Source organism: Rhamphochromis longiceps, linkage group LG22 (genome assembly GCF_057381845.1).
Source record: "Rhamphochromis longiceps isolate RC_006_pf linkage group LG22, R_longiceps_female_GT1.1, whole genome shotgun sequence".
In the NCBI taxonomy this organism is placed as follows: Eukaryota; Metazoa; Chordata; class Actinopteri; order Cichliformes; family Cichlidae; genus Rhamphochromis; species Rhamphochromis longiceps.
In genome coordinates this window covers 3,422,961-3,435,912 of record NC_140577.1, presented here as the reverse complement: position 1 = coordinate 3,435,912, position 12,952 = coordinate 3,422,961, and positions in this window count along the sequence as shown.

Here is a 12,952-nt window from a genome sequence, read left to right as displayed (position 1 = left end):
TGTTGATAGAGGAGAGGAGTTTGATTCTCTGGACTTTACCTGTGAAGCAGCAGCAGAGGAGAGTCCAGATGAGGACGCAGATCAAAGTCATGTTTTTGATGAGGAGGATTTCTGTGGCTTCTGTTGTGATGAAGGACAGCTGTCAGTCATCCAGTGTTCAACTCTCAGGACTATAAACTCTCCCAGAGCACTGGAGCATGGTGCTGCTGATGCAAAGTGCCGCTCTATGCAAATGAACTGACTCCAGCAGGACTACATAATTAGTCTTTGCAATGTGAATTCACAGGTTTTCAACATGTTTTGAGATGTAATTGGGTTGGTATATTATTCTATTTATTACTTTATCCAGGACCTTTAAGGCAAGGCAAGGCAAGTTTATTTGTACAGCACAATTCAACAACAAGGTGATTCAAAGTGCTTTACAGAGACATTAGAAACAAAAACAAATAAAAAGCATGATTTAAAATTGATTAAAACAAGCAAATAAACTAACTAACTAATTAACAAACAAACAAACAAAACAGTATATAAAATCAAAACAGATAAAATCAAAACAGATAAAATCAGTAGTTAAATGTAAGTTTTGAAATTTAAGCTTAAAAGTGTGGATTTGGTGCTTTATTCAAATGCAGCTGAGAACAGGTGAGTCTTCAACCTGGATTTAAATAAACTGAGTGTTTCAGCTGATCTGAGGCTTTCTGGGAGTTTGTTCCAGATATAAGGAGCATAAAAACTGAATGCAGCTTCTCCGTGTCTGGTTCTGACTCTGGGAACTGATAAAAGACCGGATCCAGATGACCTGAGGGATCTGGAAGGTTCATACTGGGTCAGGAGGTCACTGATGTATTTTGGTCCTAAACCATTCAGAGCTTTATAGACCAGCATCAGAACTTTAAAGTCTATCCTCTGACGGACAGGCAGCCAGTGTAAAGACCTCAGAGCTGGACTGATGTGGTCCACTTTTTTGGTCTTAGTGAGGACTCGAGCAGCAGAGTTCTGAATGAGCTCTGCCTTCTCCTGATACACAATCTGGTAATGTGGATTAAAAGCAGAATTAAACATTCATTCAGCTACTGCTATAAAAGTGATCAATGACACCATTGAGGCAATGAACCTTTTGGTGTGACTTTTTTCCTAGACTGACTCCAACACAGACTTGGACCAGGCTCATAATGCTGTTTAATAATGGATCGATCAAATTAACATACCACTGAATAAAGGTCTCAAAGTCAGTTTTCTAAAATCTGGAATGTATTTGAACAGACTGCCACAAGGATACGTCTTTGTTTTTTAAAGCCAGTTCATGGACAGATAAGACCTGTTAATTAAACAGATCATTGATTGATTTTAAGTAAAATAATTGCATGTATTGTTAATTAATTACTATCCATATGAGGTCCAAAGAGATCATCACCACAGGAAATAACAAAATAAACATAAGAGCAGAAACTTTAGGACTGTCCGAATCAACCACCTGGTTCATTCGTAAAAGGAATAAATGCATTGGACAGCACGATACTAAAAAGGCCTGAAAAACCACAGAAGAAAACTAAAACTGATAATAACAGAATGCTTAGTTAAGAAAAAAAAACATTCCCTTGGAAAACTTGGATGCAGTTCGCCTTGGTCGCTCAGCACTCAGTGACGCTGACACTGCTTTGCACCTAACAGCTTAAAGGCCAGGGTCCTCAGTTTCCCCTTGGGACCTGGACCTTGTCCTTGGCGCCCTCCATTTGAGCCCCTGGAAAGTGCTGAGTTGAAGTGGCTATCGCTTAAGACTGCCTTCTTTCTGGCCCTAACTTCCACCAGATGAATTAGTGAGCTGGAGGCGCTGTCGGTCCACAGTGACTGTTGTAGGTGGCTGCCAGATGGGAAGGGGGTGGTCCTCCGGCCCAACCCTGCCTTCTTGAAGAAAGCCCTCTCGGACTTCCACCTCTCTCATTCAGTTGAGCTGCACTCAGCTCCCACTGAAGGTTTGGACTAAGAGGCTGCTGGCTCTGTGGCCTGCCCGAGCTGTGGCACTGTATGTTGCATGTACCCACTCGATTCGGACAACGGACCAGCTGTTAGTTTCATTCCATCCCGGGATTCTGGGAAGCCCCCAGTCCAAGTCATCAGCTGTGTCAGCCTGACTGTACTGAGAGCTGGGATTAACACTGCTGTGGACTTTGTATGTTGAAACCGTTTATGACCCTTTTTTCACTTGTCATTGAAGTCACTGTCTCTGCTAGAGGAAGTCCTGTGATTGAGTCCTGCTTTTCTGCCCAGTGTCAAACCTTAACACAAACACAACTACAGCCAAGAAAGATTTGAAGACAAAGGAGGAAACAGAGAAGACCTTAAATAGCTCCGTGATTTTGTCATATTCAGAACTCTGCTGCTCGAGTCCTCACTAAGACCAAAAAAGTGGACCACATCAGTCCAGCTCTGAGGTCTTTACACTGGCTGCCTGTCCGTCAGAGGATAGACTTTAAAGTTCTGATGCTGGTCTATAAAGCTCTGAATGGTTTAGGACCAAAATACATCAGTGACCTCCTGACCCAGTATGAACCTTCCAGATCCCTCAGGTCATCTGGATCTGGTCTTTTATCAGTTCCCAGAGTCAGAACCAGACACGGAGAAGCTGCATTCAGCTTTTATGCTCCTTATATCTGGAACAAACTCCCAGAAAGCCTCAGATCAGCTGAAACACTCAGTTTATTTAAATCCAGGTTGAAGACTCACCTATTCTCAGCTGCATTTGAATAAAGCACCAAATCCACACTTAAGCTTAAATTTCAAAACTTACATTTAACTACTGATTTTATCTATTGTTCTGATTTTATCTGTTTTGATTTTATATACTGTTTTGTTTGTTTATTAATTAGTTTGTTTGTTTGCTTGTTTTAATCAATTTTAAATCATGCTTTTTATTTGTTTTTGTTTCTAATGTCTCTGTAAAGCACTTTGAATCACCTTGTTGTTGAATTGTGCTATACAAATAAACTTGCCTTGCCTTTTATTACATTTAAATGTTTGATAATAAATATTAGTTTATGTCTAATGCTAAAGGAGATTTTTTAAACCCTATTGCTCCTTTGCGTCAAATGAGTTCTTGTGAAACACGAACAGACACAATCAGTATCTTTAAATGAAGCTGTTATCAGAGGTGTTTCAGTAGCTATGTGATCACAGTCATGTATTTATGAAATGACAGTGGGGCAGATCAAGTATAAATGTTCACTATTTGCTGATGATGTATTTTTTCAATCATAAAATTACTAACTGAATTCCAGCTTTATTCAACTGAATAAAATCTCATGATGTTATCATCATGGACATAAAAGAACATGTACCTAGTTTAAAGGTGCTGTTGGATTTGAAGGTAAAATCCACAGACTGAACTTGTGGCCTTCACGTTTCTACCCCTCTTATGATCGAAAATCATGTGGGTCATATGTGTGTGTGTTTATTTGGGTGACTCTGTCATGGTCCTGGGTCATGTGACCCAGTATTCTGAGTTTCTTGATGTTTTTTTATTCCTTTCAGTCTAGTTTCATTTCAGTTTATCGAGTTACATTCTGTCATGCCTGGGTTACAGTTTTAATTCATGATTTTTCAAGCTCCCCATTTGTCTCATCCCTGTGTGAAGTTTTCTGTGTTAAGTCTTCGTGTGTTTATCTGTCATGTTTCATGTCCAAGTTTTCTTTGTTTGTCTACTTCCAGTCATGTCTGGGTCTCGTTATGTTTCCCGTTTTATTTTGAAGGATCCTTGTGTTTTTTGTTTATTGTATTTAGCTTCACGTCCCCTGTCCTGTCATTATGTTAATTGCTGTCAGCTGTTTTCCCATGTGATTCCGCTTCCCCTGATCATTCCTTATGTGTACTTAATCCGTGTGTTTCTGCTCAGTCGGTGTCAGATGGTCTGTTAACCTCACCACAGTATTCATGGGTTTACCTCATTGTTTCGCTGTGTGTCCGAGTTTACTCAGTGTTCATAGTTTTGTTGTAGTTCTTTCACTGAGTGTCACGGCCTTCTGTTAACACAGTGTTCATCGTCTCCTTAGTTTCCCTAGTTTGATGTTTTTTCTTCTGCAATAAAGGCTCGCTTTATTTTTGAAACTACATTTTGTCTCCACCGTGTCTGCATCTGGGTCTACCTCATTCTTCACACCGGCGCACCCCGCCGTGACAGACTCTTCCCATCAGAGGATGTATGTGTGGGTGTTTCTCTCTCGTCCCTCACAGGTGCCTGCTGAGTGGTTGGGTTGACTGACCCCAGTTCCCAAACTGTGTACAGAAATCTGTACATTACAGAGAGTGCAAGCATGCACATTTTTTGTTTTCGTCAGCCAAAAAGTTTACTGATCTTTGAGAAAATTATGTAACTTTAATAACTATATGTTCTAACTAGGGACCGAAAGTGCTTAAAATCTCAGAGAAGCGGTGTAGGTGAGGTAGAAAGTCATTAGGATTACATGTTACATATCACACATTGACTCACTTTGTCTGAGATAAGTGTGTGTGTGTGTGTGTGTGTGTGTGTGTGTGTGTGTGTGTGTGTGTGTGTGTGTGTGTGTGTGTGTGTGTGTGTGTCCTCAGTGAACTGTATCAGTCTCTGCAGCTCAGACTCTAGAGCAGTGTAGACCTGTTCTCTAGAGTGATGAGTCTTCTGCTCTGGATAACTGTGTTTGTCATGTAATTGATTGCACTTTTAGTTTCCCCCCCTCAGGCAGCAGAAACCCAAGAAAGAAGAGGAAGAGGAGGCACCATCATGGAAGGACAGGCCCCTGCACAGCATGGCTGTGTCCCAATTCAGGGTCTGCACGCTTGAAGTACGCGCACTGCGCGTACTACGTACGGTGCGTACTATAAGTACGAGAAGTGCGGAAGTGAGAGGCTTGTGAAATGGGACGGTATACGCTTCATCACGCTGTTCAGGTTGCCTAGCAACCATGATACTAACCGCGAGACACGTTACATACAGCATTGTTTGACAGAAATGAAGGAGAAAAATGTTTTGTTAGTCATTCATTTTTGTCATGACATCACTTTGATTAGTTGAGTATCTGAGGCTGAGACCACAGGACTGTAAAACATGATTGTTGGGCTTCATTTCTGTGCTGAACAGTCATGTAAGATTAGTTAGTAAATAACAATTAGTTAATGTTGTTCATGAGACTAAAGTCATCTCACTGTGGTAATGTAAATATAATATGGCCAATATTATAGTATTGCCAGATTATTATGATATATAAAACACCCAGCACGCCCCTGCGGGCAGTTTATCCTTCAAGCTCGGGTCCTCTACCAGAGGCCTGGGGGCTTGAGGGTCCTGCGCAGTATCTTAGCTGTTCCCAGGACTGCGCTCTTCTGGACAGAGATCTCCAATGTTATTCCCGGGATCTGCTGGAGCCACTCGCCTAGCTTGGGAGTCACCGCACCTAGTGCTCCGATTACCACGGGGACCACCGTTACCTTCACCCTCCACATCCTCTCGATCTCTTCTCTGAGCCCTTGGTATTTCTCCAGCTTCTCGTGTTCCTTCTTCCTGATATTGCTGTCATTCGGAACCGCTACATCGATCACTACGGCCGTCTTCTTCTGTTTGTCATATCGGCTAAGATGAACAGGTACATGGGTCAATACATGAGCGGGACACAGAAAGGAATTGGCAAGAATACCAGAGGCGCAAAACACCAGCTATTGGTAGACAGAACAGTCAGCCGAGACTGCAAGACCAGACTGACCAACCTGTGCACTGCCTGGATTGATTACAAGAAGGCCTATGACTCAATGCCCCACAGCTGGATACTGGAATGCCTAGAATTGTACAAGATCAATGGGACCCTAAGAGCCTTCATCAGGAACTCAATGGGGATGTGGCGTACAACAGTAGAGGCCAACTCCAAGCCCATAGCACAAGTCACCATCAAGTGCGGGATCTACCAAGGAGATGCTCTGTCCCCACTTCTGTTCTGCATAGGCCTGAACCCTCTCAGTGAGCTCATTACCAAGACTGGCTACGGATACCGACTACGGAACGGAGCAGTTGTCAGCCACCTCCTGTACATGCATGACATCAAGCTGTATGCCAAGAGTGAACGAGACATCGATTCACTGATCCACACTACCAGGCTATACAGCAATGACATTGGAATGTCGTTCGGACTGGAGAAGTGTAGTCGGATGGTAACAAAGAGAGGGAAGGTAGTCAGAACTGAGGGGATTGAACTACCAGAAGGCAACATTGCAGACATAGGGGACAGTTACAAGTACCTGGGGATCCCGCAGGCAAATGGGAACCATGAAGAGGCCGCTAGAAAGGCTGCAACCACCAAGTACCTGCAGAGGGTCAGGCAAGTCCTGAGGAGTCAGCTGAATGGTAAGAACAAGATCCGGGCCATCAACACGTACGCCCTGCCCGTGATCAGGTACCCTGCTGGGGTAATAGGCTGGCCAAAGGAGGAGATAGAAGCCACTGACATAAAGACAAGAAAGCTCCTTACCATGCATGGAGGGTTTCACCCCAAATCCAGCACCCTGAGGCTGTACGCTAAGCGGAAGGAAGGGGGCCGGGGACTGGTGAGTGTCAGCACCACAGTCCAGGATGAGACAATGAACATCCAAGAATACATTGGGAAGATGGCCCCAACTGACCGAGTGCTCAGTGAATACCTCAGGCAGCAGAAACCCAAGAAAGAGGAGGGAGACGAGGAACCATCATGGAAGGACAGGCCCCTGCACGGTATGTACCACCGGCAGAGAGAGGAGGTGGCTGATATCCAGAAATCCTACCAGTGGCTGAACAAAGCTGGACTGAAAGACAGCACAGAGGCACTAATCATGGCAGCACAAGAACAAGCTCTGAGTACAAGATCCATAGAGGCTGGGGTCTATCACACCAGGCAAGACCCCAGGTGCAGGCTGTGTAAAGATGCCCCAGAGACAATCCAGCACATAACAGCAGGGTGCAAGATGCTAGCAGGCAAGGCATACATGGAACGCCATAACCAAGTGGCCGGCATAGTGTACAGGAACATCTGTGCCGAGTATAACCTGGAAGTCTCGAGGTCAAAATGGGAGATGCCCCCAAGGGTGGTGGAGAATGACCGAGCTAAGATCCTGTGGGACTTCCAGATACAGACGGACAAAATGGTGGTGGCTAACCAACCGGACATAGTGGTGGTAGACAAACAGAAGAAGACGGCCGTAGTGATCGATGTAGCGGTTCCGAATGACAGCAATATCAGGAAGAAGGAACACGAGAAGCTGGAGAAATACCAAGGGCTCAGAGAAGAGCTCGAGAGGATGTGGAGGGTGAAGGTAACGGTGGTCCCCGTGGTAATCGGAGCACTAGGTGCGGTGACTCCCAAGCTAGGCGAGTGGCTCCAGCAGATCCCGGGAATAACATCGGAGATCTCTGTCCGGAAGAGCGCAGTCCTGGGAACAGCTAAGATACTGCGCAGGACCCTCAAGCCCCCAGGCCTCTGGTAGAGGACCCGAGCTTGAAGGATAAACCCCTCGCAGGGGCGTGCTGGGTGTTTTTTTTTTTTGTTTTTTTTTTATATATATATATAGTGGGTGTATATAGTGTATATACATATATCACTGACTTTCAGCTTGTTGTGTTTGTGGATATATGACTGGCTTTAATTATTAAACATTTGCACATAAATAATTGACGTCATATTCAGTACTTTTGACAGTTCACTCTTTGGCCGCTCCATCTTATTAGGGAAATTCCACATACATAAATGTAAATTTCAAAACTCAACCCCATCATTTAATTTGTTTTTGATTGAAATTGAATATTACTTAAACTCTCTTAAATTAACTTCCAATAAAAAAGGTTTATCATTGATTGAAGTTCATTCAGAAATGTTTAACGAATGAGCTGTCACAACTTTCAAGTACAAAGTTGTTATGAAGTCTGTCACAATCCCCCCCCTTTTTTTCTTTTTTCTCCTTTATTTATTTATCCTTCTTATTTCATTGTACTATATATTATTACTCTTATTTGCCTTGTATGTCTACTGTACAAACCGAACTGGAATGACTGACTGTTCGCTTTATAAGTTCAATAAAGTTTGGGGGAAAAAAAGAAAAAACGTCTTCGGCCGCTCCCTTCTGCCGTATTTTGCTGCAAAATTCTCCACACCCACCGCCGCGCTATGAATTGTGGGATATATGGGACCATGAAGCGTGCACCGTGTCACTATCCGATCCGTACCGGAAACCTGATCGGTACCCCGCATGCGCGAAAGGTGTCTACTTCCGGTCGAAGCATTTTACGATAGTTACAGGTCAGAGTATCTGTTAAGATGTTAAGAATAACAAGTATCTCTTAAAATGTTTCCGATAATGAAACATTTAATATAATGTAGACAAAAACAAAAAAAATAAAAAGATAGTGACAGATCGGGACTCCTGATCCTTACTGCGCATGTGCAAAGTCGGACCGTACAAATCGGGTCTACCCGATCCGTACCGCGCATGTGCAAGGGTTTTCTTCTTCTTCTGTTCGTTTAATGGCAGTGTACTCCCCAGTGTACGAGGATACCGCCACCTGCTGACTGAGCGAATGAACCCTATTGTAAACTGAATTAGCGTCATTACAAATGTGTGTTAAATTTGATTTAGTGATAATCGAGTGTGTTTATGCTTGTCTGTGTGGAGAGGATTGTTTGAAAAGTGATGATAATGTCCGCTATCACTGTCAATTGCCAGTAAACACTTCAACTGGCTGCTGAATCTTTGCGTGACATATTTTAAAGTCTTTATTATTAACTCTGTCATTAGGCACCATTCTTCTTATTTTACGGCGCTGTTGTTCAATCGGGGGACGCTCTCTGTTGAGGAGAAAAGCAAAAATTTGTTGCGGATACGAATTATCCATTGTTTAAATGTCCCGGTAGTCGAAAAGGAGGTAGAGCTGTTGAGAAATGCTAGGAGCTAACTGGGCGCTAACGGTGTCATTCAAATATATTGAATGTCGCAATGTTGACAAAGAGAGGAAGTGACGTAAGATTTGCGCATGCGGGGTACCGATCGGGTTTCCGGTACGGATCGGGTAGTGACACACCGGACCACGCTTGATATTTGGGGAAATCGACGGCGCATTTGGAGTATGCATTTTTTTTTTTTTTTTTTTTTTTTTTTTAAATACTTTAATTAAATTTATGCACATATTACAATCTCTCGTTGGGAGACAACATTTGTGCAACAACGTCTTGAAAAGGTTGAATAAGAAATCAAACGAAAAAAAAACAAAACAAACAAAAAAAACAAAACAAAACAAAACAAAAAAAAACCACATATATACATATACATAAATATATGAAGGCCATTTTTATGACATATAACAGTTTCCTTTCTGCGAACACTTTAACATACATGTGGCTTACTTAGTACACCAAAAACACAATCATTAAAAGGATAGAGATTGAGTCCCATTGTCGCATATCAAAGCAGCCTCTTTACATGAATCCCTCAGTAATTCTAAAGATGACAAAAAAGATTTTAATTCAATTTTCAATACAGTTAGGGAAGGTCTTTTACTTTTCCATTTGCATTTGTGTATGTGGTATTTGCCCATAATTATCACCACCTTGTGTAGCATGGACAGTTCCTTAGATGGATCACCATTATTATATAAAACTTGTGTTAGAGTCAGTGGGGTCATCCCATCTATTCTTATACTCAACCAGTCTACTAGATCTTGCCAAAAGTCAGTTGTTACTGAGCAGGAAAAAAACAAATGATCAATACTTTCCGCATTTTGTGAACAAAATCCACATGGCTCTACCTCAAACCCAAACCTTTTTTTAAGCATTTCAGCTGCTGGGTAATATCCATTAATTATTTTAAATTGCATTTCTTTGACTTTGGGGGGGATAGGCCATTTTAAAAAGTGCGTATATTTGTTCGTTATTTTAATATTACTCCCTTTTAGTTTTGTGTTACTGTTAAAGTCGTGAAATAATTTGTTTTTAAATATCTTGTTCATGGTTTTATTATTACAGTTTTTATCCGTCAAAGGAATCTGGTTTAGATGTAAAGAAGGTAGACTAATTTGTGCCTTAGAGTAATACAAATAACCTTGAATCAAACTCAACAGAGGTAAGGGGATTGCCTTACAAACCTTGTCATATTCTCTAAGGGAACACTGAATGTTAAACTTCGTATTAAAAACACCCACTGAGAGAAACTGACCCCTTTCATCAAGTAAGTCTGTTATAAAGATTATGTTTTTTTCAAACCACTCTTTAATAAACAATGACTTCTTATTAATTGTAATTGTTCTGTTATTCCACAAGGTGGAGCAATGTGGTGAAAAGTTATGGGCAAACACCATCTTCCAATAAGACAAGACCTGCTTATGATATTCTGACAGTTTCACAGGCAACTTCAATATATCAAAATCACATTTCAGGAGAAAATCCAACCCTCCCACCTTTTTGAAAATATTTTTTGGGATATGGAACCATATGGAGTCAGGTTTTAAGAGGAAGGCTTTTATCCAGTTTATTTTAAATACTCCAACCATTGATTGAAAATCAATTGACTTTATACCACCTTTAGCGTAATCTTTGACAAGTAGTGATTTTTTAATGTAATGTGTTTTATTGCGCCAAATGAATTGATAGATTATAGAGTTAATCTTTTTAATGCTTTTCGGGGTAATGTATAGTGAGTATGCTGGATAAACCATCTTTGAGACGCCCTCTGATTTGGATAATAGATTGCGTCCAAAAATTGTAATATCTCTCGTCAACCAATGATTTAGTGTTTTGGACATGCCATCAATTTTGTCTTTTAGGTTTTTTGATTCTCTTGTGTTGATGTCTTTGTCTAAATAGATGCCTAGATACTTAACTTCATTTTTCACTGGAATCGTCCTCATGCTATTTTCCAAACAATCATAAAGTGGCAAAAGTTCACACTTCTTTAGGTTCAGACACAAGCCTGAAGCTTTAGAAAAAATTGAAATGACATTCAATGCTTTCTCGAGTATTGATTTATCCTTTAAAAATATTACTGTGTCATCTGCAAACTGACTTATTTTCAGTTCAATATCAAAAATGTTTATTCCTTCGATGTCTGAATGGTTCACAATGAGGTAAGCCATTAATTGAGTGCAAAGAATAAATAATTTTGGAGAAATTGGGCAACCCTGTCGAATTCCACAGAATATGTCTATCCTAGATGTTATGCCTGGATTGAGTGAAACATAACTATAAATTTGCTTGTAGAACAGTTTGATCACTTTGCAAAATTTGTTTCCAAATCCAAAAAGTTCTAAAGATCTAAATAAAAAATTATGGTCTATTGAATCAAATGCTTTAAAAAAGTCAATAAATAGTATTAAACTTTCTGAATTAATAAAGGATCGATAGTCAATCATATCTAATATTAATCTTATGTTATTATGAATCTGCCTTCCTTTAATAAACGCTGATTGGCACTCATCAATCAATTTGGTTAAGACGCTTTTAAGCCTATTTGCATATACTAAGGCTAATAATTTGTAGTCGTTACATAAAAGTGTTATGGGTCTCCAATTGTCTAGCATTTGTAAATCTTTGTTTGGTTTGGGTAATAAGGTTATTAATCCTGTTTTCATTGTTGGGGATAGTTCTTCATTTTTTAAACAATCCAAAAAGCCATTAAATAACAAATCTTTAATGTCTTGCCAAAAGGTTTTATAAAATTCAATCGTTAAACCATCAATTCCAGGCGATTTTCCATTTTTCATTTGTTTTAGAGCTGTATCTAATTCGGATATTTTCAAATCTTCTTCTAACCATGTTTTATCATCCTCTTCCAATTTTTTAACCTGATCTTTAATCATATCAAAAAAGATATCTGCATTTTCTTTTTCAGTTCTTGATTTATACAGATTACTATAGAACATGTTAATTTCCTCACTTATTTTGTTTGGTTCCTCAATTATAGTACCATCCTTACTCAATTTAGTTATTTTTTTCTTTGTTTGTCTACGCTTCTCTAGACTATAGAAATAAGATGAATTTTTTTCTCCATGTTCAATCCACTTGGCTCTAGACCTTACATATGCTCCTTTAGCTTTAATCAAGTACACCTCATCTAGCTTATTTTGTAAAGATTGTAAGCGTTCTGACTCTTCCGCAGTCATACAGGGTTTACCACATAATAAATGAATTTGTTCAATTAGATTTTTCTGTTCACATACGCGTAGGGCAGACACTTTCTTTCCCGTTTCTATAGCTAATTGTTTCACATTATATTTAAACCATTCCCATTTACTGACATTAGTCATGCTCATATTGTTAATTTCTGATTTAAGTTCTTTAACTTGTTTACAGAAGTCTTCGTTTTGTAATAAACTATTGTTAAATTTCCATATGTTGTCAGATCTTTGTTGTTTACGTAGAGATAATAAGAGACTTATCAGACAATGATCAGTAAGTGGGGTTGACTGGGTCTCACATTTCGTAACATATGATGATACTGTTTGGGAGACAAGCCAATAATCTAATCTTGAACATACGTTTTTATTTGATGGACTAAACCAAGTATATTTCTTCGTATTTGGGTTTGTCATCCTCCAATAATCGATCATATTGGTTGTCGTACAAAAGTCACAAATAATGCTATCGTGTTCTGGTTGATTTCCTCTTTGTGGTTGTCTGTCAAGCCATGAGTTAGGAGCCAGGTTAAAATCGCCTCCAGTTATCACCTGGGTAGAACCATATGTAGTACTCCACTTTGCAATTACTTTACTTAAGTTAGACATCATATTTCTATTTAGCGACCTGTTATTGTATCCATACACGTTAATAAGAATAATTTTCTGTTCACAGACTTCTACCAACACCATGATCCAATGCCCCATTCCGTCGCTTTTATGATCAATAACTCTCCCTGCAAATTTGTTGAATAAGATCATAACTCCTGCTGAGTGAGTAGTACCATGTGAATAAAGAATACT